General features: G+C 43.6%; 1 long non-coding RNA gene across 5 annotated transcripts in view; it reads right to left on the bottom strand.

The window, feature by feature from the left end:
• The window catches only part of LOC109025756 (uncharacterized), a 194,089-nt gene that overhangs the window by 19,498 nt on the left and 147,957 nt on the right, over nucleotides 1-26,634 (bottom strand). The window contains exon 8 of one of the 5 annotated variants that reach the window (XR_010130010.1): nucleotides 17,174-18,079. The exons of the other annotated variants lie outside the window; for them this stretch is intronic. This is a non-coding gene — a long non-coding RNA (uncharacterized lncRNA). Of the gene's footprint in view, nucleotides 1-17,173; nucleotides 18,080-26,634 lie in introns of those variants that run through there. 5 annotated transcript variants of the gene reach the window in all.

The following is a 26,634-nucleotide window of genomic DNA, read 5'->3' as shown; positions in this document are numbered from 1 at the left end:
GGCTGTTGCAACTCCACTAGGAGCAGAGGCCCCTAAGCCTTCAAAACAGGTAATATTGAGGAGTGGGGATACATGGAGGGTCAAGCTCCTGATCCTAGTGCCATTGACTGGAATTCTCTTAACGGAAAAACTCAAAAATGGGACAGGGGAAGACTTTCCCTGAAGTGTTTCTTATAACTACTCAAAAAATTGTATTCAGGTAGAAGAAGCAGAAAAGGAAACAGTCTGTCAGTTGAACTGACTGAAAATTTACTATAAGAATTTATTCAACAGGAAGATGAACAGGGAGCCAACTGACTTTGGCACCTCTATAACACTCATTCAGAATTTACTGTAGCATCTGTAGAGATGAGCTGATTGTCAGGACATTTTTTTGTGATCCCCAAATTAATACTTTTTTAAGAAATCCATTTAATCTATTGAAATGAGCACATAATCCATGCCCTCTGCAGTGTTCTAGAGCTCCTCTCCCAGTCTGTCCTCTCATCTACTGGGTGTTGCTGACAGGGAAAATAGCCCAGCCCATGACCACCACTGCAAATGCTCATGCCTTCACTAGTTGGAAACCCTGGGAGGAAGGACAACAGCTACTGAGAAAAATTGGTATGGTGCAATGGGTTTATTATTGTTTTGCTGAATATTCTGATGTACCAGAGGCTCTTACTAGCCCCGAGCAGGACCTTCTGATGCTGATACAAGGCAATTATTTTTAAGAAGGGCATTCTCAAATTCTCAGGCAGTCTTACTCCTCCTTATTAGCCACCTTGTGACCATTAGGGAAGCACTGGATGGCCTAGAGCTATCAGTTGCCCATAAAGAATAAGATGAGGCTGGGCGCAGTGGCTCATGCCTGTAATCCCAGCACTTTGGGAGGCTGAGGCAGGTGGATCACTTGAGGTTAGGAGTTTGAGACCAGCCTGGCCAACATGGTGAAACCTCGCCTCTACTGAAAAATACAAAAATTAGCCAGGCATGGTGGCGGATGCCTGTAATCCCAGCTACTAGGGAGGCTGAGGCAGGAGAATTGCTTGAACCCGGGAGGTGGAGGTTGCAGTGAGCCGAGATGGCGCTACTCTCTGGGTGACAGAGTGAGACTCCATCTCAAAAACATAAAAATAAATAAATAAATAAGATGAAACCCAATAAATGTTTCCTATCAATGAAATAATCAAAGGAGTAGGAGTCATAAAGGAGGCAGTGTCCTCATGAGGGACCTCCAGGCAATCAGCTTCCCCAAAACCAAGATCCCAATCCAAAGGCCTGATATTGGAGACTCCACAATCTAGGTTTCTCAAATCATTTTCTCTTGGGCACAACCCTTGAAGAATTACAAGATTGATTATAACAGACTGTGGGGAAGTTATGGCTCCCAGTGCCAGGCAGCATCAGATATACAGCAAGGTGGCTCCAGGCTTCCATGACTCCCATATCCCTGACACCCCAAGGGCTCATTGTCCAATATCTGGTTTTTAGGTAACGGCAACTGCCACAAGCCAGCTAGGGACTCAGCTTCTCCCCAGGACACCAGCCACCCACTAGGACAATTGTCCCTATACCTCTCTGGTAGTTCATTGGTCTCCTCACATTTAGCAAATCTTCACTGCCTTAATCAATACTAGGCTCAAGTTATAGCTATGCCTTGGATCCCATGAAACTTAAAGTAGATACCCTTATACTCTTAGGGAAAGTATAAGACATAAAATGTAGGACAGACACCTATCCCTCACCTTAACTGTCAGAACCATTACCTTACCTAAATTCCCCATGGTCATAGATAGCACTCACTACCCTAAAATACCTTATAGTTGGCATGGATGCCCAAACCCAATGAGCAATAAATTGGAATAAAATTAAGCAATTAGTACTTACAGTTGGTTTTGCAAAATGGAGTCCCATTTCCACACCCCCTTTCCACCAGTTAAAATAGTATAGCTGCATATACGTTGAAACAAGGGCTACAGGAATTGACCCATTATATAAGACTTACTGAAAGAAAGGGTCATTGTTCCTGCTGTCTCCCACTTTAATAACCCAATTTGGCCAGTGCTCACCCCTGATGGAAACAGATGATGCCTGAGAGTGGTTTAGCACAGCCTTAATGCCATGGTACCCTCAATAAGGTCCCCATATCTAATATCATTGACATTACTGACCATTCTTTAGCAACTGAAAGGTATTTTGTTGTAATAGACTTGGCTAAGGTGTCCTCTTCTGTGCCTATTTTGACAGCCTCTCAGCTGAGATTTGCCCTTGCCTTTGAAGAAACACAATAAACCTTCATTTTCCTCCACCATGGAGTATTTCAACAACTCTGCCATCTCACTCAGTCTTTGCAGGCAAGATCTTAACAACATCCAATTTTCTCTAGGAACACAAGTATGACATTGCACTGATGGCATCCTTCTCTGAAGGTATTTAAAGGATATACTCACATAGAAAACACAAACATTTGTCACAGAACTTTTCCAACTGGGGCTGAGCCATTGTGCCCTGTAAGATTCAAGACTATACCACTTCAGTAAAATTGCTGGGTGCTATTTGGTCAGGTGAGGGATAATCCATACCCAATACAGGAAAGAATCAAATCTTCACCTCATTGGCAGCGACTATTTTAAAGCAGGCTCCACACTTACTGGTTCTATTTGGATTTTGGAGGCAACGTATTTCTCACTTGCAAATTTGACTTCAGCCCATTTATGCTGTTACTCACAAATCAGCCTACTTTGAATGGGGCCCCCTACAACAGAAGGCTCTAAAATCTGTTCAAATGCAACAGGCAATCCCATTAATGCCTCCTTAAGACTCCCTCTATATAGAAGCATTGACAACCTCCTCTTGTGCCTCCTGAAGTCTCTGGACTACGTGTGATGGCCATAAATTGCTCATGGGCTTCAGTACATGAAATTCTTTGGCTCTCTAGAGCAGCAACCTCTGGCTATATACTGGAGTCCTCTGGAGATTAATGGAAGCTTTCACAGGTCCTGAGCCCAGCGTTCACCTAGCTCTACCAGACTGGTCTTTACTCAGCTGCCTCTGTGCCTTGGGTCAGGGAGGCAGGAGCACAGAATCAGCATGGCTACAGAAGCCTCTCTATTGAACATGGAAACGGTACCTACAAGATAGAGCCAAACCTGCACCCTCTGGCATATCCTGACTACAGAAGAAAATGGCTTCCCTGGTCCTCAATCCCTTGCCAAATGCAGTGGTGCCAGAGGAGGTCACCCCTCTCCCAGACCCACTGGCCACTAGGGTGCCCCTTGGTATCAACTGAGTGACCAGAAAAGAGAGTCTATACTTAAGGGTTGGTAGTGCCACCATCACATGTGATAAAACCCAATGGAGAGCTGCTGTTTTCCATTTCCTAATGGAGACATCTCTAATATCCAGGACCCAAGGTCCACAAAGCTGGATAAACCTCAAGTAGTCATCTTAGCACTAGAGGATACCCTGGCCAACAACCAGTCCTATCCACATTTTCTACAGAATATTAAGCCACTGCTGATGGGATCCTTGTATGGTACAATGAGTGGCAACAATTCCTTATTTAAGGTTTTTACCCTTTTGGGTAAAACGCTCAGGAAATTTCTTGTGTCATAGATATCCAAAATATAAGTCAAGGTCACACATGTTTCTGTTCATATTAAAGTCATGTTACAGGGCCTCACCCAACACTCATCACCTTCAGAGTTGCAGACGTTATTGATAGTTACCAAAGCACTCATTTCACTCTCAAAACTCAGAATGCTGGGTCATAACCTTGCTTTCCATATGCTATGAATTTATTTATTCTTCAGGGATCCACTGAGTACCTTCTATGATCCAGGTACTGGGTTAGGTTCTGGGAATACAATAATGAATGTGGCTAACACAGCCTTTGCCTGCCATGACTCATTTATTTTGTTGCCTGAGCGTAAGTATATATAAAGATTTCATTGCAATAGATGTGGTCAGAAAACACCTGAAGACAATTTTGTCCCCATTTAAAAGCAGCACTGGTGAGTCCTTTTATCTAGAGACTGGGAACAAGAATCACAAGGCATCAGAGAACCACGTCAGCCACGTTTCTCCTGGAGAAGAGAGCTCTGAAGGGAGGCATGACAGCTGCCACATCATGTGGAGAGCCACCACATAGGGAACTCCCTTCTCCCTTGGTACTCCAGAGGCAGGAGGATGATGGGAAAGCAGATTGTATTTCAATTTTGACAGGAGAACTTCCCAACTATTAGAACTTTTTTTTTTTTTTGGTTTTTTGGTTTTGGTTTTGCTTTTTTTTTTTTTTTTTTTTGAGACGGAGTCTCGCTCTGTTGCCCAGGCTGGAGTGCAGTGGCGTGATCTTGGCTCACTGCAAGCTCCGCCTCCTAGGTTCACGCTATTCTCCTGCCTCAGCCTCCTGGGTAGCTGGGACTACAGGCGCCTGCCACCACGCCCGGCTAATTTTTTGTATTTTTTAGTAGAGATGGGGTTTCACTGTGTTAGCCAGGATGTTCTCGATCTCCTGACCTCATGATCCACCCGCCTCGGCCTCCCCGAGTGCTGGGATTACTGGCGTGAGCCACCGCTCCCGGCCAGAACTTTCTAACAATGAAACGGACTCCCTCTGAGATGCCAATGTTTCCCCACAAGATGGTAAGATCCCAGTGAAGAAAGGCGATCAAATGGAACCTTATATTCCTTGGCCAGGTTATGGGTCAGTCACAAGATTGCAAAAATTCCATAGCTTAATATGGCAAAAGTTTAATTCCTCACTCATACTACACATCCATGTGGAGCAGCAGGGGTCTTTGCTCACTGTGGTGTCACTCAGCAAGCTGGTGACGTACATGTGAGCATCCACGATTGCCCACAAAAGTGGGAAGGGAAAGGCCCTCTTCGAGACCATTCCCAAGTGACGTGATCCTTTCCTATTTCATTGGCGACAGTACATCACACAGCACAACTACACAACTACTTAAAAGAGTTATGCTCAGAAAGCCGAACACCAGGAGTATCTGGAGAACAGCATTAATGACAATCATAAACTTCAATCTCTCCATCATATCTGTCCTACCTACTTTGCAGGGTGACTGAAAGGATAAAATCATGCACATGGAACTTCTTCATAAACAATAAAGTGCTATGGAAATGAAAGGATGCTGGTGATGCTCAGTGCATCCTGTTTATTGTGCTCCCCTTAGTACCTAGCACCCTGCCTGGGACATAGTAGAAGCTCAATGAATGTTTGCCGAAAGACTATATGATTAACAAGCATTCTGAGTTGATCTGATTTCTCACTGGGGGAATTTGACTTTGGATGTACTTAGGCGAAGGTGGCTAGCCAATCATCATCTATCAGTATGTTGAAAAACAGATGCCTCTGTTTAGATGGAAAATAAATTACGTGATCACAAAGCCCTTTTTAACAATGACAAAAATGCAAACTGCACATTTTTTTCCGTGGAAACATAAAAATACAATGATTATCCTAAAATAAGGGCTTGGGTTTCATGGCTTGTGAAAGAGTTTTTATTCTTTCTAATAAACCCCTCCCGACCCCACTCTACTTTGTTGCTTTTATTACCTTGAGAGCATGCAACACTCTCTGAACTTTATCTATTGTATCCCCATCTAGCACAGTAGCAAGATGAAGCAGGGACATCGTTTTGCTCTTGCTGGTAACCCCAGTGTCAACAGAGTGCTGGCCACGTAGTAGATGTCCAGTATTTGTTGAATGAGTGCTGCTTGGAACAATAAGAAAGGAGAAATTAAAAGCTTAAAAGCCAAATCAGAAGCCAAGACTTCTGACTTAGAGAAGTATACAGCAGGCCAGGCATGATGGCTCATGCGTGTAATCTCAGCACTTTGGGAGGCCGAGGCAGGAGGATCACTTGAGGTCAGGAGTTCGAGACCAGCCTGGCCAACATGGTGAAACCCAGTTTCTACTAAAAATACAAAAATTAGCTGGGTATGGTGGTGGGTGCCTGTAATCCCAGCTACGTAGGAGGCTGAGGTGGGAGAATCGCTTGAACCCAGGAGGTGGAAGTTGCAGTGAGCCGAGATCCTGCCACTGCACTCCAGCCTAGGCGACAGAGCAAGACTCTGTCTTAAAAAAAAAAAAAAAAATATATATATATATATATATATATGCACACACACACACACACATACACACACACACACACACACACACATACATACACACAGCTCAGAAGAACTTATCCAAGCCTCCTGGACTATGAAACAGAGTCTCCAACCTCCAAACACCAAAAAACGTCCCAGGCGAGGGAGCGTCACTTCCAAGGGCAGCCATTTCACCTGCTCAAAAGGAAGAGGAACCTTATTGGTAAACACAACCCCTTTGGGGAAATAACATTGGCCCTCAAAACAGCAGTTTTCTGCCGAGGTGGCATTTTTCCCAACACATTATGCAAAAGCCAGTTGGAGAAGATGCTGAGGACTGTTATTTCCTAATTTGATTCTGCCATTTCCAGTAATGGAAAGCTGCACTCCAGCCATCCATCTTAATAAGTGACAGATGCATTTCATTAAAACTTCCTTAAATAATTTCTCATGGTTTTAGAAGGATGGAAAAACAAGAAAGAGTGCTGTTTTGTGCTCTCTGGCACATGAACATTTTGAGAGCCATTAAACAAAGCGAGAGCTCGTCTTAGGTTGAGAATTTAGTGGTCATCTGATGCCAACCCAAGTGTGTTACTCAAATGCAGTTTCTCATTGGACAAAGCCGTGAAAGTCTGTTAGACTGTGTTCTGCTGAATGAGTACTAGTAGTAATCACACTATTATTTATGAATGATTTGACAATTCATATTGCACTGTCCATCCCTAAACACATTGCAGAGTGGAGATGGGTAATTCTGTAAATAGACTCGTCTCCATTTTGCAGCTCTCTGCAGGTAAACAGATACGAAAAAAATCTACTAAAGTGAAAAGAACATTGTACTGGATTCAGGGGATTTCATTTCTAGTCTTGTTTCTACTGCTTCGAGCACTGCAGCCTTGGCCAAGTCAGTGACTTAATCTCTGTGTCTCCATCTCCTCCTTTGTATGGCAAAGATATAATTCTTGTCAAACAACCCCATAGGAATACTGAGGATTAAATAAGATAATAAAGAGAAAACCATTTCTAAACTATTAAGAAACTTTCATTAAAAAAAAAAAAAACACCTGCAGGAGAATAGGGACTTTTTTTCTTTCCTTTTTCCCACTCCCATATCTCCAGTGCCTAGAACAATACCTGGCACACAGGAGGTATTCAACAGACATCTTCGGATTTATGAGTGTGACGGTTATTTTATATGTCAGCTTAAATAGGTCACGGGGTGCTCAGATATTTGGTCAAACACTATTTTGGGTGTGTCTGTGAAAGTGTTTCTGGATAAAATTAACATTTGAATCAGTAGACTGAGTAAAGCAAATTGCCCTTCCTAGCATGAGTGGACTCCATCCAATCAGTTGAAAACCTAAATAGAACAAAAAAGCTGAGCAAGAGGAAGTTTCGCCTTCCTGACTGCTTGAGCTGGGACATGGGTCGTCTCCTGCCCTCAGACTGGAACTCACGACATCAGCTCTCCTGGTTCACCAGCCTTCAGACTTGGAATGGAACTTACACTGCAAGCTTTCCTGGGTTTCCAACTTGCCAACTGCAGATCTTGGGACTTCTCAGCCTCCATAATTCTGTGAGTCAATGTCTTATAATAAGTTTATTTTGACAGACAGATGGTTGGTTGATTGGTTGATCTCCATTCATCCTATTGGTTCTGTTTCTCTGGAGAACCATGACCAGTACAATGAGTACAACACAATAAAATGGAAGGTGTTATTAATGATAAGCCATTTGAGTTGCCTTGACCTTCTAAGAAGTAGACACAATGAACTTAAAGTTGAGACTAAGAGAAATAGGATAAGAAAATTCACTCGTAACTCCAGAGGTATCATTTTACACTTGAAATCCCAGGCAGGATGCTTCAAGGCTGTGTGGTTTATGTAAGCACTGTTGTGCTACTCTCTTTTGAGCTCTCATTCTATACTTAGCAGTGACATGCAGCATCTCATTTAACCCTCACAAGCCTATTATTATCCTCACTCTACTCTCTTATGAGAAATGCTGAGTCTCAGAAAGTTCAAATAACTCTCCCAGTACCACAGCTGGTGATGGAATGGTGGAGCCAAACTAGATTCCCAACCACTGTGCCACTGTCTCACAGTTTGCAAGTTTAATGGCAGAATTACGGTTGCATCACTCAGCATGCATTGTTAGATGTACTAATCAAATCCAAATCAAATGGACTTAAACATAAAGAGAATGTATTGATTCATAACAGAAAAGCACAAGGGAGAAGGGTCTTTGGTGCAGCTTGATCCATGCTCCTGTTCTGTTTCTCTGGTTCTGCCCTTATCCATGTGAGGCTTCATCCGGTTTCCCTCATAGAAGCAAAGTGGTTACAGTGATTTCAACATAATATTCATGCCCTACATCATCCAGAGGGAAAAGAGAAGTGACCCTTTTCTTCTCCAGAACTTGAAACAGACAGATAAACCTCACTCTGATTTGGACCAACTTGAAAGAATCAAAGTGGGCAAGGAATGGCCATGCACTGATTAGCTTAAGCCTGGGTCATCCTCCAGTCCTAGACCAATGCCCAGGCAAGGAAAATGAGCTTACGGTAATAGGCCCAGGATGAGGTAACCCCCACCTCAGCTATATCACAAGAAGAAATTCTGGTTGCTGTTAGAAAGAGGGGAAAGCAGGATAGGATGCTAGGTGAGCAACCAGTAGATGTACATTGTGACAGTCAAATGACTAGTCCCCCTTTCCCTCACCAACAATGTGTGAGGACACTTTCTTAAGTAGTGACAAAGAACCTGTATTTTCTCAGTACTATGAACCAGCTGTGGCCCCACTAGCTGGCATCCATGCTCCCTTCCAATCACTCAATAGTCCAACAAACATGAAAGAAGCACTTTAGTCTGTACAAGCACCAGTGGTCATCCGTGGTCTGACATTCAAAAATAAGATATGATCTTGTCTTCAGAGGACTTGTAGTCTGGTAAAACTGGAAACTGACCACAAAGAGAATAAGGGGCAGGAGAGGAGATAGCTGAGAGGAGGATGGATGTGCATGCAATGGGCAGTTGGGGTGTGATCACCTGAGTAAGGCAGACCTCTCAACCCTTTCTTCTGCAGGGCAATCAGCCTGAAGCATCTAACCTTCCTTCAGAGCTTATTTTATCATTCCCACTGCCTTCCTTTGAACAAGTGCCTAGTTCCCCAGCCCTTCTCTTGGAGCCCCAAGACACGTTCCAGTGCTCTGAGGGTCTCCTGATCCATGCTGAGTCTAATCCCACCCCCTGCTCCCTTTAGTACATCTCTTATTTATTCATGCTTGGCTTATTTGCTATTTCCTTTCATTGTAGACACTGGGGAGGGGCTGTGTTTAAATACTCTTATTTGAAGTCTACCTAGAGCACAGTGGCTGTTCAATATGAGTCTATTAACAATAGTAACTACATTGATAAAGGATTTCAATCTCTGGAGCTATTAATCAAGTGCTTTTTACCAATTCTAAATTCATTTCATCCTGATATATTTATAGTTCTTGATTGCTGGCAAATAGTTCTAGTTGTTTATTTTCTACTCACTGGTACAGTGAGATTAGAGGCTGGACCTTTTCTCTTTCTCTGTTGTCCTATAGGTTTTTCAGTCCTAAAAGCTTAGTCACCAAACCTCATGAGGTTTGGAGAGGGTAAGGCTTGACTACCCACATTTTGATGCATGGAACAAAACCCGTGTACAGAAATAGGATGCATCATACCTAGGGTACCCATAGCAAAACCAAGCCTACAATTTCAGTTACCAGATATGCCTTAGCTACACTCAGTGTCTTCCCAGGAACAGAGTCGAGGAGTGGCTGAATGCATCGCAGGCAGGAAGGGAAAAGAAAGGTGTTTACTGGACACTTGCTATGTTACATACTTTGTCACATGTTTTCATGTGAACCATATATTTCTCTCAATGGTCTTTGAAAGATAGGCATAATTATTCTCATTACATAAAAATGTAAGGAAGGAAAACAGAAGAATATAAGGGTCAGAATTATTTAACAAACTTTCCCAGAACTAATGACTAGTAAAGCTGGGATTCAAACCCCAATCTCACTCCAAGCTCTGCCCTATTCTTTGTACCTGAGATCTTCCAGTGTCAGCAGATTTCTGAATTTGAAAACGCTCAGAAAATGACATCTGAGGACAGATGGAGATGAGCAGCCCTCACCCCTGACCACACCATCTTGCCCTGATGCTCTCTGTAATAAACTGATGATGATCAGCGTAGCCGGGGAAGTAGATTGTATTCTAGTCCTATGTCTGCTACTAACTGGCTGAGTAACCGTGAACAATTCCACTTTTTCAAATATATCCATAAATATTTTTAAGTATAAAGTTAAGTTATTGAGTGCCCAGTTGAGAGCACTGCTGATGACACTGGCTCTCTCTGCTCCTGATAACCCTAAAAGACACGGGAGTTTGATAATGACCTTTAGAGTGAATTTGGACTTTATCAGCTGTTGCAGCCCAAATGTGCTGATATGATAGCACAAAATGTAGGGCATCTGCATGCAGGAAAGGAGAGTGAAATCAAGGCTCACACAACTGCCCTGTCCTGGCTTTCTTTGGCTGGTGCCTGAGGATGCCCTAAAACAAGCTTGTCCAACCTGCGGCCCACAGGATGCATGTGGCCCAGGACAGCTTTGAATGCAGCCCAACACAAATTAATAGACTTTCTTAAAAAATGATGTTTTTTTTGGCATTTTTTTTAGCTCATCAGCTGTCGTTAGCGTTTAGTGTATTTTATGTCTGGCCCAAGACAATTCTTCTTCCAGTGTGGCCCAGGGAAGCCAAAAGACTGGACACCCCTGCCCTAAAATATCAAGCTACATTCAAAGAATAGGCTGGAAATAAAATCACAGGACAGAGTGGATATGATAAAAACCCCATAGTCCAGCAAAGGGAATAAGGAAGAGAAGAAGAAAAAGGCAAACATTAGATTTTGACACATACAGAAAATTCACCTGCCCAAGAAGAGGCCAAGGGAAGCTCAGAAATCAAGTGTGTAAGAGAAAGGCACTGGGTTTGGAAACAGGAGGTAGAGCTCAACGCTGGCTGTATAGAGATCCCAGGTGACTTTAGAGAGCTCATTCATCCTCCTTACATGCATAAAATGCAGATAAAGCCCCATCCCCTTATTTCATAACATTCCTCTAATAATTCAATGAGATAAATCGGAACAAGAAGGGCAAGTTATTATATCACAGGTAGGTTTCAGATGGCTTTGCCTGTCATTTTAATTTTTCCTTCTCTCCATTTGGAACAATGTGATTGGTAAATGAATAGGATTACTTTCACTACTTACACGTGTTGGGGAGAGGAACCGTTAACAAACATTTATTGAGACTCTAATACATGTAAAGTTCGTAGAGGCATGAGAAAGCGTATAAAACGTACTCTCAACCACTTAACGAATGCAAATAACTACCTCCACTGTCATCCTATAATTGATATGAAAGCTAGTTTGGAACTTTTGTAGGCAGAATGATGGCCCCCAAGGATATCCATGCCCTAATCCCCAGAACCTGTGAATACGTAAGGCGATATGGAAAAGGAGAATTAAGGTTGCAGATGGAATTAAGGTTACTAACCAGCTGACATTGAGATGGGGAGATTATCCTGGAGTATGTGAGCGGGCCCAGTGTAATCAGAAGGGTCCTTGTAAGTGGAAGAGAGAAGGAGAAGAGGGAGATCCAAGGAGATGGCAGCATAAGAAAGAGCCCAATTCTGCTGGCTTTGGAGGTGGAAGAATGGAGCTAGGGAACTGGGCAGCCTTGAGAAGCTAGAAAAAGGCAAGACAATGAATTCCCTCCAGAGCCTCCAGGAGGGATGGAGCTTTGCTGACACCTTGATTTTAGCCCCGTGAAACCCATTTTGGATGTCTGATCTACAGAATTTAAGATAATAAATTGGTGGTGTTTCAAGCCACTACATTCTGGATAATTTGTTACAGAGGCCATAGGAAACTAACATAAGAATTCAGTTTTGTTTTGTCTTTTTATTTGGAAAGCCAGTCCTCTATCTTGTACTTCTTTGCAAATAAACCTCCTTTCTTTTCTAAATGTTTTTGTCTCTGAGTCTTCCAGGACAGACGTCACAAAGAATTCCCTACCAGTTAATTAGTAAACAGAATATGAGATATATATTCCAGGTAAGTATTGCTATAAAGATATACAGTCTAGTCATTTACTGCAAGTTATCCTACCATTTACTGTTACAAAACAAGCATTTATTATGCTCATGAATTCTATGCATTAGGCATTCAGACAGGGCACAGTGGGGGTTGTTAGCTTCTGCTTGAGATAACTGAGTCCTCGGTAGGCTAGAAGGCTGGGAGTATCTTGACAGCTGGGGGCTAGAATTACCTGATGGCTCATACACTTACATATCTATTAGTCAATGCTGTCTGTAGTCTGGGGCATTAGCTGCTACCATAGGCTGGAACACCACTGCATGACCTCCCTGTGTAGCTGGGACTTCCTTACAACATGGTGACTTTTCTAGAATGTCATATAGTTGGACTCATATAGTATGTAGCTTTTTCAGACTGGCTTTTCATTAAATAATATGCATTTAAGTTTCCTCTATGTCTTTTCATGGCTTGATAGTTCATTTCTTATCACTGAATATTCCATTGTATGGATGTACCACAATTTGATTATCCACCTTTTTTTATATTTTTCGGTTTTTTTTTTTTTTTTTTGCTTTATTTCCAACCTTTTAAGTTCAGGGATGTATGTACAAGATGTGCAGGTTTGTTACATAGGTAAACATGTGCCATGGTGGTTTGCTGCACAGATCATCCCGTCACCCAGGTATTAATCCCAGCATCCACTAGCTATTCTTCCTGATTCTCTCCCTCCCCCCACCCACCACACCAGGCCTCAGTGTGTGTTGTTCCCCACTATGTGTCCATGTGTTCTCATCATTTAGCTCCCACTTATAAGTGAGAACATGTGGTATTTGGTTTTCTGTTCCTGCATTAGTTTGCTAAGGATAATGGCCCCCTGCTCCATCCATGTTCCTGCAAAGGATAGAATCTTGTTCCTTTTTATGTCTGCATAGCATTCCATGGTATATATGTACCACATTTTCTTTATCCAGTTTATCATCAACGGGCATTTGGATTGATTCCATGCCCTTGCTATTGTGAATAGTGCTGCAACAAACATGCACATACATGTGTCTTTTGACTATCCATTCACCTTTCAAAAGACATCCTGGTTGCTTCAAGTTTGAGTAAATACCTAGGAGCACGATGGTCAAATCATGTGACAAGACTATGCTTAGCCTTGTGAGAAACCACCAAACTGTCTTCCAAAGTGGCTGTACCATTTTGATTCCCATTAGCAATGAATGAAGATTTCTTGGTGCTTGACATCCTTGCCAGTATTTGATGTTTTCAGGGTTAGCTTTTTTGTTTTCTTTTTTTTTTTCTTTTTTTTTGGATTTTAGTCCTATCCCACTGGGTTAGTAATAGGTATATAGTGGTATCTCATTGTACTATTTAAATTTGCAATCCCTAATAAAATGATGTTGAACATCTTTTCATATGCTTGTTTGCTATTTTTATATCTTTTTTAGTGAGGTATCTGTTTAGATCTTTTGCCCCTCGACCCCCTTTTTTTTTTTTTTTTGAGACAGAGTCTCGCTCTGTTGCCAGGCTGGAGTGCAATGGCGTGATCTTGGCTCACTGCAACCTCCGCTTCCCGGGTTCAAGCGATTCTCCTGCCTCAGCCTCCGAGTAGCTGGGACAACAGGTGCATGCCACCACGTCCAGCTACTTTTTGTATTTTTAGTAGAGACGGGATTTCACCATGTTGGCCAGATGGTCTCGATCTCTTGACTTTGTGTTCCACCCACCTTGGCCTCCCAAAGTGCTGGGATTACAGGCAAGAGCCACCGCGCCCAGCCCAAAAAGGTTCCATTTTGTTTGTTTATTTATTCATCTGTTTGCTTTTAGAAATAAAATCACAGACAGGGCCTTGATGTTCTTCTGTGAGTCTAGTCTTTCTTTGTATTCCTTGGGAATTTCAAAGAAATGACTGTTGTCAGGGTAATCTAACAAGGCTACATTTGTGTTCTCTTCCTTCCCAACATTTGTTAATCCACCCTGCAACAACTCAGAGGCTTAAAGCTTTCTATAGCACTCTTTCAAACCCAGTTTCATCACTGGTACGTGTTGTTCTCCAAATCAGGTGTGACCTCTGAGGGTTCACGCTCATCTCTGCCCACCAGTGTTCCAATAGGGAAACAGCTATTGCCTCAAAACCAATTGGTCTCACAGCTAGGGCAATCATCAGTCTGTGGTAGATATGTTCTGCACTGGGAGCCTTAGCAGTCCTAGATGATGCCTCCATGTGTAGCAGGTATGAATTTTATTCCACAACATGGAACATAAGAAAGTTCATATTACTTTTATCTCCTAAAATAAAATTTAATCTTTTCTGAGGTCTTATCCCACTGGGTTAGTAGCAAATTTAATTCTGGTCACTACCTTGCGTCCTTTCCTCACTCAAGATTGGCAAAGTTCCCAGGGATCTTCCATAGTATGTGATTCAGGAATGGCTCTCTGGTCCATGGTTCATCACTAATATGGTCATTGTCCAAGCCCATGAAATCCCACAAAGGTGAGCATCAACTCTGTCCTGGGCTCATGGCTAAGGCTAAGTGGCCAGAGCCCCAGGTCCAGCCTCCTCGGTGCCCCACGTAGTATTCTCTGCTGAGATCCTGCCATCCTCCTATATTTTCCTACCATTAGGGGAAAGGCACTGGTGCCTACCACCCAATAAACCTAAAAATTTTCTCTCCCTTCTGGTCTTAGGGGATGGTCTAAAAACCTCTTCCCCTTGTGGCAGCTTCAACAGCTAGAGCCTCTTGGATACCGAACACTTTCCTCTACCTCCATCTCTTCCCTTGCAGCTCAGCACATTCCCCTCTGGAGCACAGACTTTGACAAAACAAAAGCCAGGAGAACCACTGTCTTCCGAGGGGCTGCTGCTTCCTGCTGCTGCTCCTGGGCAGAGACCAGAGATGAAAATGGGGTACGAAAATGCTGACTGTATAGCACCAATTAAAAAAAAAAAAACCTCAATTGCAATTTCAGTTTATTATACTGCCACAATTAAATTAGTAAAATTATAGGATAGAACAGCTCCTCTAAGAGATCTCATCACCTGTAACTCCCAAAGCACATTTGGAAAGGCCCTCCGGCCACCTGTAACCTAAATCATCACATCTTCCTCTCTGCCTACCAGCATGCTGCCTTCATCTGCTTCTGGTTGGGAGTAATTTTGTCTGGAACTCTCTCTCCCAGACCATGAATTTCTTAAGGGCAGGGACTGGGTTTTTCTGTATCAGTCAGGTTCCAAGAGGAAACATGGCACATGGAAACTGGACAATACAAAGAGGTTTGATTTACAAAGAGACTTATTACAAAGGCATGGGAAAGATGTAGGGAACTTCAAGGGATCACGAGGGAATCCAGAGCTAGCAAAGATCCAAAGAGATGAGAGAAGGTAAAGTTAATGAATCCTGGGAAAAAGAAGAGTGGGGTAGAGTCAATACCATGCCAAGATGAACACAGGGAAGGTGCTATGGAATGCCAATTTCCTGGCCTCAGTCTCCTCCAACTGGACTCTCCATTGGCTAAAGCCAACCAGAAACCAGAGGGCGTGGGCGCTGTCGATGTAATCCTCTGATCATCTTTGGGGCAGAGAACAACGTGGCCTTTGTGGGATCTAAATAATGAGTAGTTCTTCACTACCTTTGGATCAACTCTAGTGTGTGCCCTCTTTAGTCTTACAGTCTAGGGATAGAGAAGGGAGCCTAGCCCCAGTAGTTTCACTCCAAGTTGCCAGCTTATTCCACCTTCCTTTGCTGTACTGAATCCCCTGGGTGATTCTGAACCCTACAAGTACTTAATCTGAGATACACAAGCCATTGCTTGATCATAAGCTGTTTTGCAATTCACATGGGTTATTGTGTTCCTTGAACTGGACTATATATAAATTCTGTAAAGGCAAGATTTGTGTCTTATATCTTTCTCATATGTATAACAGCTCTAAACATAATGGTTGTCCAAAGTAAGCACTTTACAGTTGTCAAATGAGTGAGTCATCAAAGGGATCTTTGAGTGTCCAGGAAGATTTGAGCTCCAGGGGTGGGAGGGGGCATGTTTTGAATGACAGCCATACCATGTTACTATAGAGACTTTTCAGGGGAAGAATTACTTAGAATCAAGCATAGCTTCCCACCTTCCTCCTCTCCTCTCCCCAGCAACTAAAGCCCCAGAGGCACTCCCAGTCACGCTCTGAGAACAGAAAGCTGTTGCAGAAGCACAGATTCTATTCATTCATGCTTCTATTCATTCAGTTATGTATTCATTCACTTAACAAATAATTATTGAGGCTCTCCTGCATTCCAGGCACTTAGGTAGGTATTGGGTTTACAGTAGATCATTATCCTGACTTCCTCACCCTTTAAGGGACATATAAATATACAAATTAATGTAAAATTGAAAAGTATGATAAGTGCAGCAATTTTTTTAAGTGTGAAATAAAAGACTAGCTAAGACATGGCCAAGGTGGTCAGTGTCCTGCCTACACCCCAGCTTGCCCTGGAGGTCACTGTTGATAGCTGCCGTCCACGTAATGACTTTCTGTTTGCATCTCTGCTTTGGGGTTCTCTGCTTTGGGGTTCTCTGGGGTGGAGGGGAGGCTAGAAGTTTTAGGCAGTTGGAGCCCCAGGAACGCCCTTCACCCAATGAAGGATGGGAGTCAGTGGATCATTACCCTGGCTTCCTCACCCTTTAAAGGACAATTTTGAGACATGTTGCATAAAAGCTCTCTCAGAGGGCTGCAGAAGAAGACAGCCCCAAGTGCCCAGAGCGGTTACCTGCTCTTTAACCTCACACATGGCTGGCCTTGTTTCCTTCCCTGGATCCCTCCCTCACTCCCCTACTGCTGCTTCCTGGAATTGCCCCCCGACACACACATACAAAATTAATTGCATCCATATCATCTCATCCGTATCATCTCAGGGTTTCTTTTGGGGGGAGCAAAAACTACGACAATAGAAAACTAACTTACATTCAGGTCAACACCCACTGTTACTTAGACTCTTCCAGACTTAGGGGTCTGTAACATCAGTCATACATACTCTGAGAAAGACTCTAGTCATTGGAATTTTGGAAGAGAGGTGAGCCAATGACTGGTGGTCCTTCATCATGGGGGGATATGGAGAAGGGATTCTGTGTACTGGAAGGGGAGAGGAAAGGGAGGAAGGAGAAACAGGGAGTGACTGAGTGAAGAGACCAGCTGGCAGCCACAGGAAAGAGGTAAATGATTATTCCATTCTCTTCACAGAAAAACAGAACTTGGTTCCTTGTCATGGCCTCACAGCAATCTGGACCGTACAAGGCAGAGGGGGGGGCACTTTTAAAGCAAGTGATACCAACTGTGAGTTTTCTTCAACAGACTGAAAGTGTGAAAAAAGGCCCTTTGTAGGCTACTGATGTTCTTGCTTAGAATGGGTGTTTAATAACTCCTTCTCCTCCAATGTTAAACTTCAGGGAACTAGTATTCACTACTAAGGGAAGGACTTCTCTGAAAGCCAAGGCCACATCTAGTTTCATGTTTGAATTCCTCTCACTGAGCACAGAGGAAAAGAAGGTGCTCAAAAGTGTGTTGAATGCGCAAACGAACGAGTATGGAAGAGGAGTTGGCAGGGGCCTCGCACGTTCCTTCCCCTCTCCTAGTGATTCTTCCTTGTGTAGGAGGCTCTGTTAACAGGGCTCTCCCTTAGTAGGCCACTCCAGCCTCTCCCCACCGCTCCCTGACTGGACCCTGGGAATTACGGAGTGACCCATCTGAGTACTGCTTTTGGAAGAAGAGCTTGAATAGGGGCAGCCCAGCCCTTTCTTCTCTCTCTCTTCAAAGTGAGCTGCCCACAGGGTGTATGCATTTTCTTGGTGCCAGCACCTGTGGGACAGGAGGAACAGATGTGAAGTTCAGCCTTTCCCTAAGACCATAGCTATATTCTCCTATATCAGTTATAGCATTAATAACAGCAATATTTTGGTTCCCATCAATTCTTTTATATCTTAAAATTCAATTGGTCCAACCTCCAATATTATGGAAGAAGATTTTCATAATTTTAGCGGAACAGAATAGACTGAAGTAAAGAGGCCTGAGTCCTGAATGGTCTTCCACTTACCAGCTATGCAAATTGAGGGTTTTACTTCACTTCTCTGAGACTCGGTATGTTCACTGTTGAAAGCATTGATCTAGATGACTTCCAAGATCCCTTCCATGATTCTGAGCATCTGAGATTTGCAGGGGCATCTGCCTCTGGGGAGCACCCCCTAGCTCACCTGGTCTGGGCCAGATGCCTCTTCTTTGCGCAACTGGAAGCCTGCTCTGTCCTCCCTGACAGCACTTGCCACACTGTTCATATTGTCTGAATCCTCAGCCAGTCAGTTGGCAACATGGGAGTGGGACCATGACTGTTTGATTCCCTGCTGTATTCCCGGCACCTGGTACATCTCATAGCAGGTGCTTAATTGGCTGAATTCACAATTGTGATACAATTCAGGGGCCAGAGGCCCCTGAGGCACAGTTAGCCACCCTTTCCCTGTGCAGTGGGAAAAGAAAAGCATCACAGTGGCCGATCTAGCCACGACTCTCACACCACGTACCCCAAGGAATCTGGAAAGTAGATCCCAAGCAAGGCCTGGATTTTGAACCTGTTTCTGAAGGGGAAAATATCTTCCTATATTGTTTTTCAGATTAATTTGCCAGTGTTAGGGAAACAGTAAGCCATCTTTCAGGGAGAGATGACCATTTCTCCCATTGGTTCATTCATATTTATAGGCATCTGGTTTGGGGCTATTGCTGTGTCTGTTCTCAGATTCTCAGTGAGGCTTTTAGCCATTTGGAAAGCACAATAAACTCCTCTCCATTTCCATCTGCACAAGCCCATGCTGTAGTTATTCCCCTCTACAAGCCCTACCTGCCATCACGACATTTCCCTACCCTGGGATTGGAGGAGAAGAGCAACTCAACCCTGAGCACGCTTCAGGTGGCTCTGTGACCTTGCATTCTTCCCAGTGACCTTTCTCATGTTACTCTCTGCATGGGCAACTCCAGCCATTATATTAGCAACACACAATTACACCTTCAAGGTACATTCAAGTTCAGGCACTGCCAGGACATAAATACCTTAATGAGGTGACAGCCATGCAAAACCTCTGAGTGATGTAAATCAGAGCTCTGATTGCAAAGACACATTGGCAGGTTCACGCCCAAGCACAGAGAAAGAAGAAAGCAGAATGGGAGGAAGGGAGGCAGGGAGGCAGAGGAAGGAAGGGGGGAGATGAGAAGGAAGGAGGGAGATGAGAGGGAGGAAGGAAGACGGGAGCATTCTATGGTAATGCTAGCGGTAGCACGCAGCACAATGTTTTTGAAGTGATTTCTAATGCCTTCATCAAACACTTGCATCCTCATCCCGACTTCCTTGATTTCTCTGCTGGCTAAATCCTTGCTGGCACACCCAGGATTCAGTACTCACATTCAGCAAGCACTCCTCAGTTGACAGAACACAACTTGGCTCTAGGTTGTCCTTGCCTCTATCATACCCTCCAAATGCACCTCGGCCCATGGGGTGAGGTCTCTACTGCACAGACTCCTAACTCTGTTGGGGTCCTAAAGGAATGTCAATTTCAGGCCTAGAGGCAGAGTGGATGATGGGGGAGGGCATATCCAGCCTCCAACAGCAGCCAGGAAAGGGGACTCCGGTGCTACTGCTCTGGCCGATGGGTGACAGAAGGACTTTCTCATCCCTGAACCTGCTCACTCCAATGCAAACAGTCTTTGGTTCAGTTCTATACTAACTGCAGAACTGAAGCACTCAAGGGCCCTGTTCCATCATGTAGGGCCACGACTAATGCTAGATACTGAGAGAAATGGTGAGAGCTAGAATCCAGAGTCAGAGGTCAACATAAAAGGAAATGACAAGTAGCAGACCTGTGGAGATGCAATCAGCCTGGCTTCGCCTCCCTGGACTGCTGTTTCCTCTAAGGGTTGCATGACTGCTCTGCGGGCATGTATGCACCTGTCTTAAAGGCATAGCTGTCTGAGTGATGACCAACATCCCCAGGCCTGGTTATTCCACTCCCAACAGCCCCACCACCTCGCAAGGGCTTCATGTGGTTGTTCCCACAATGGTGGCAGTAGAATGAGCAGTAGCTTTTATCCACCTTACCCCAGGAATAGGAGGGGCCCAGTGCAGTGCTGCCTAACAGAAATACAATGTGAGCCACATATGTAACTTTAAGTTTTCTAGCATCTATGTTAAAAAATGTAAAAACAAACAGATAAAATTAATTTTAATATTAAACCCAATATGTTCAAAATATCATGATTTCATGTAAGCAATGTAAACAATTATTATAATATTTTACATTCTTTTTTCCATAGCAAGAGCTTTGGAACCCTGTGTATAGTTAATATTCATAGCACATGGCAATCAGAATAGCCATATTTCAATTGCTCAGAAGTCACATGTGGCCAGGCACAGTGACTCACGCCTGTAACCCCAGCACTTTGGGAGGCCAAGGTGGGTGGAACACAAAGTCAAGAGATCGAGACCATCCTGGCCAACATGGAGAAACCCCCATCTCTACTAAAAATACAAAAATTAGCCAGGCGTGGTGGCACGCCCCTGTAGTCCCAGCTACTCAGGAGGCTGAGGCAGGAGAATCGCTTGAACCTGGGAGGCAGAGGTTGAAGTGAGCCGAGATCACGCCACTGCACTCCAGCCTGGCTACAGAGCAAGACTCCGTATTAAAAAAAAAAAAAAAAAAAAGTCAGATGTGCCCAGTGGCTTCTATATGAGGTTGCCTAGTTCTGGTAGGATTCCCAGAAGGCCACACTCTCCCCAGTCATTCTAGAGATGCCTGCCTCAGTTACATGAACCAGTAAGGACAAAGGGGCTCTGAGATCATCAGAAACAAAGCATGTAGGCCAAGGAGCCAGGAGCAGCAAGCAAGGACATGTCAGTCTGACCCCAGATAAGGGAATACTTCCAATTCAGCACAGAAGCTCATATGCTCCATCAGGAGCTCTCCTGTCTAAATGCACCAGCCTTTCCTTCCTGTAATGAAACCATGTCTCAATCTCTGCAGTGCCCCCAGAAAAGAGAAAAACAGGAAGTTGAGCCCAAATTGCACTTCTTTTTTCCCTTATCCAGACCAAAAAGAAGGAAGAGTCTATAGCCCTCACAGATCAGAGAAGGCAGTACATAGATAAAAAACACATGGCCACCATAATATCTGGCCCTTCCAGCATCCTGCTTACCTGGCAAAACTCAGATTCCATTGACACCACTGGAGAGGAGAGTGACTTTCCCCCTTTATAGGCCATACTCTGCATCCTCATCAACCCCACCTCTGCACCCAGCTGTCCCAGTACAGACACCTAGGACTGCACCTGCATTACTTAATCTCATGTATTAACATATATCTTTCCCTCTACTAAAGTGTTAGCTCCTCGAGAGTAGGGTTCAGGGCTTATTTATTTCTGCATCCCTGGCACCTGACGCAGACTAGCTTTGAAGATAGGAAAAACAGGTGATAGAGAACAAACACAAACTCTGAGTTGGCCAGCCCTAGAATTACAAATTTGCTGTATTTTGAATAGCGCATAATCTTGGGGAGTTGTGGGGACCTTTCTATGCCTCAATTTCCTCATCCATAAAATGAAAACAATGATTCCTATCTCTTAGGGTTAATGTGAAGATTTGGTGTGGAACACACTTAGAGCACTTTAACTCAACTCACAACATACGGTGGGGATCCAGGAAAAGTGGGTTTGTTCCTGGACCAAACTGAGGGTCAGGCTGCTTATTCTCGTGGCCCAATAACAAGATGCAAATGAACTGGGAAAGAAGAGTTAATTTCTGTAACCTGGTACAGGGAGAAGGCCTGGAAAACATTGCCAGACCACCTCAAACTTACAAAGTTTTCCAGAGCTTGCATACTTTCTAAGCTATGTGTCTATGTGCAAGCGTGCATTCCTCTAAAGACATAACTGATTAACTTCTAATCCGTAACTAAGGTCTGAGTTTTGAAGACCTTCCTCTGGAGCCTCAGTAAATTTACTTAACCTAAATGGGTCCAGGTGCCGGGAATGATTACCCTTATCTTGTCTCTTGCTAAATCATGGAAGTTTGGGGAGTTCCTTTAGACCCCTAGTAAAACTTGCTTTATCCTAAATGGGTTGTGTTAAGATTTCCTTCATTATCTTGTCATGCTTCAAGTCCCAGGAAAGGCCTAGGCTCTTGGTGGGCTTTTGCTACATTCCAGCCTTTGTAAAAGGGCACTGGCCCTTTCAGCCCTTTTTTTTTTTTTTTTTTTTTTTTGAGACAGAGTCTCACTCTGTCACCCAGGCTGGAGTGCAGTGGTGTGATCTCGGCTCACTGAAAACTCCGCCTCCCAGGTTCACACCATTCTCCTGCCTCAGCCTCCCGAGTAGCTGGGACTACAGGTGCCCGCCCCCAAGCCCGGCTAATTTTTTGTATTTTTAGTAGAGACAGGGTTTCACCGTGTTAGCCAGGATGCTCTCGATCTCCTGACCTCGTGATCCGCCTGCCTCGGCCTCCCAAAGTGTTGGGATTACAGGTGTGAGCCACCGTGCCCGGCCTCAGCCTTTAATATTTAACTTAACCACTCGGTCAGTGCTGAAACAGTTGTTACGGAGGCCTGCCTGTTCAGCTGTTAGTGAAACCTGGCCTGCCACAGGTTCACCTTTCGCTCGAGCTGGAGCAGATAGAGAAAAACAAGAGGTGATAGGAACTGGGCTGAGTCAAACATCAGCCTTCATCTGGCTATGTACAGGCTGTCAGCAAGAGTACAAGTCTTGGCCAAATGCAGTGGCTCATGTCCGTAATTCCAGCACTTTGGGAGACGGAGGTGGGAGGATTGCTTGAGCCCAGGAGTTTGAAACCAGCCTGAATAATACAGTGAGACCTTGCCCTTACAAAAAATAAACAAAATTAGCCAGACATGGTGGCACATGCCTGTAGTCCCAGGTACTTGGGAGGCTGAGGTGGGAGGATTCCTTGAGCCCAGGAAGTGGAGGCTGCCATGAGCTGCCACTGTACTCCAGTCTCTGGGTGACACAGCAAGACCCTGTCTCAAAAAACAAAAAGAGTACAAGTCTTTTCAGTCCCTTACATCAAGGCTGTTCTGATCCTTAGTCTAACGTTATCCTAGCCAAAGGGGCAAGTAGCAAGAGACGTCCTCCCAGTCTGTGCCTTGATTTAGAAAGCACCTCACAGTTTGTGAAATAAATGGCAATGTATTCAAAGGGTATCAGATGAGAGTATTACTTCCTTGCACTGGCTGGCTATATTGTTTTCTTGATTTCATTTCTCGATGCATGTTAATTGGCCTGTCTCTCTTGCTCCATTTCACTCTGTGTGTCTTATCTCTAGATATGTAGGTCTCTCATACTCCCCAGGTGTCTATCTTTATGTGATTTTCTGTCTTTCTATCTCTCCCTGTCAAAAAGCCTCTTTTTTCTGTGTTTTTCTTTACTGTTTTTCTCTCTCTAGCCCATGTTTTCTTTTTCTTATTTGGGCATTATATGTAAATGAATGTATACTTTAAAATTGTTTTGTGTAGTTCTTATGATAAATTTTAAAAATGGAATGCTTTATATTTCTCTCCCATTTGAAAAAAAAGACCCTGCTAAAGAAAATCCCATCAAGTTATTTTTCAATATATTTCCCTTGGTTTTTATTTTCAGCATATCAGTATCTCAATAATAGTGATTAGAAAAATAATAGCAAACATTTGTACAGCACTTACTACATGCCACTTTTCAAAGCATATATTTCTCCTGTGAACTAGAAAACAACCCAACAAAAATGAAATAGATACTATTATTATCCCCATTTTACAGAAGAGAAAGTTGGAATGTCTGAATAGCCTATGAACCATCACTTTCCCCCTTTCCCTGGGAACTGTCCCTTCTCATGTGAGCCCAAAAATGGATCCTCAGTTATATTGGTTGAGCAAATCCAGCCCTTAGCCATAGCTGATCTGACCAGAAGAGGACACCTGAATTAGATTGAGGCACTCAGACCTTCTGCTCCAAGGCTTACACTCTGAGAGATGCCAGTCAATTTCTGTGTGTAGCAGGACTCATACTACATACATGCATGAGCTGTGAGGTGGCCATATTCTACCACAGGGACCAGAGAGAGAGAGAGAGCAGATAAGCAGAGAAATAGAAGAACAGAGACATGCAAAGGAGAAGAGATGGGGGCAGGAGACAGAGCTCAGCCAGCTTCCTCATCCCACTGCCTGCACTTAGTGAGGGAGCTGCTTCCCTGTCCTTGGGGACCACCAAACAAGCATGCCCCTGTGTCCTTCCAGTCATTTCCCCTTTTGTTCAACTTTTTCAAAGGAGTTTCTGTTACTGACTACCAGGGACTTTCCTAACATACATATTTACCTGTAACGGAACCATGACTGTCCTCCCAGTCAAATTCTTTGGTGCTTCCTACCACTCAGCATCTCATGCTGCTGTTGTCCTGCATGCTCCCCTTGCAAGACTAATAAAGAGCCAGGCTCTTTGGTTTCTTCAGATGGTTTATCTCTGAAATATGCCAACCTGTCCTCTGAGGATCCTTCTCAGTGCCACTCTTTTCTCTCCACGTTAAGAGCCCAGATCCATACTCTAAACTGGAAGCAACTAGGCTGGGATGCCTCTCTTTATGAAGCTGTCTTCCTCTGGTCCCTCTGGACAGACGGGAAAGCCAAAGGAATGAGATGAAGATGACACTGTAGTGTGAAAAACTGTCCATCACTCTTTTGAGAGCTATACATGAGAAAGGAAGAGGAAGATGGAATAGCACCTGGGAAGATGGATAGCATCACAGAAGGTTGTCTCTTAAGAATGGGGATATATTTCCAGATGACACGTTTAGCCATCATCTGCATACGGCAATCCTCATTTAGAGACCTTGGAGCCAGACTGCCTCTCAAATCACATAAAAACAGAATTTTCTGTCTTTTTCTAAGTATAAGCCTTCCCTCTTTTAAAATTTGCCTGAGGCATCCCACTCACTAGCCCCCTCCTTAGCCACAACCACTTTTGCTCTGTGGTATAGTCTTTGGAGCTCATCATCCCTGTGTTTACTTCTACATCATGGAAAAAACTTCTGGTAACCTCAGTGAACATGGTAGAGGAAAGACGTCTAAAACTCCTCTCCTCCATAAAATCAACTAAAACACCAGCAAAAATGATCAGAGTCAACTTTTCCAGAACTCTGGGATTTAAGCAAAGACTCGATACAAACCAGGGAACATTTATTCAAGGCAAAAAGCTGAATCTCAGTTAAAAAAAAAAAAAACCAGACAAACAGTGAGCACTGTGGCATTTAACTTGTCCTAATCCCCATCCCTACCCCCAGCTCCAAAGTAGCCTTGAAAATCAACAGGTTACAATCAACGTGAAAAGCAGCATCCTGGCTGCCCCACTGGCAGGGACGGAACAGGGCTAGAGCACCTTCAAAGTCTCATTCCCACAGAATTCCCACTAACTGGCCTCTCTGGTGGTCCCTAGAAGATCTCGCTTACAGGGTTGTGTTTATTTGACGTAACTGGGAACTTGCCCAGTGGGAACAGCCTAGCAATTGTTAAACATCACAGTGTTAAACATCACAGTGCTTGAGGAGGTGGGCAAAAGTTGAGGCAAACAAAAGACTTATTAAAAAGCTTAAAAAGAAAAACTGGAGAATGAGAGATGTCCACAGGCAGCTTCAAAAACCTCAGACATATTCTTGAGAATCTAGATTGCCAGTTGCATGAATATGGGGGACACACACCCAGGAAAGACCTGAGAAGAACCGAAGATCTCACTGTTGGCTGACATTGAAGTTCTGGGCAAAGAGGAAGCAAAGGCTTAGGCAGAATTATCAATAGCCTGGTTGAGGGTTGAAGGAATACCCCAAAACACACAGAGCCCCTCAGCAATGACTGGGAGACTTTCCAGGCATTTAAGGATATCTCTGCCAATCATTAGTAAGCAATAACCTAACTGAGCAGAAACTTCAATGATTATGCATGACAAAGAATATGGCCTTGAGAGAGTTCAGAAAGTCATGAACCTAATAACAACAAACAGCAAAAATAAACTCTGGGGAGAAGGGAAAATATGATTTCTAGAGTTGCCACATTATATTACTTAAAATGCCCAGTTGCCAATAAAAATTATGAGACATGCAAAGAAACAAGAAAGCATGGCAAACATACAGTAATAAAAACTCAGTCAGTAGAAACTGTCCCTGAGGAAGTCTAAACATTGCACTTATTAAACAAAAGCTTTAAGATACTATTTTAAATATGTTCAAAAAACTAAAAGAAAGCATATTTAAAGAACTTAAGGAAAGTATGAGAATGATATCATACCAAATATAATAGAAAAACTGTTAAAAGGACTAGATAGGATTTCTGGGAGCTGAAAAGTAT

Source organism: Gorilla gorilla, chromosome 12 (assembly GCF_029281585.2).
Source record: "Gorilla gorilla gorilla isolate KB3781 chromosome 12, NHGRI_mGorGor1-v2.1_pri, whole genome shotgun sequence".
In the NCBI taxonomy this organism is placed as follows: Eukaryota; Metazoa; Chordata; class Mammalia; order Primates; family Hominidae; genus Gorilla; species Gorilla gorilla.
This window is presented reverse-complemented; position numbering and strand designations above follow the sequence as displayed.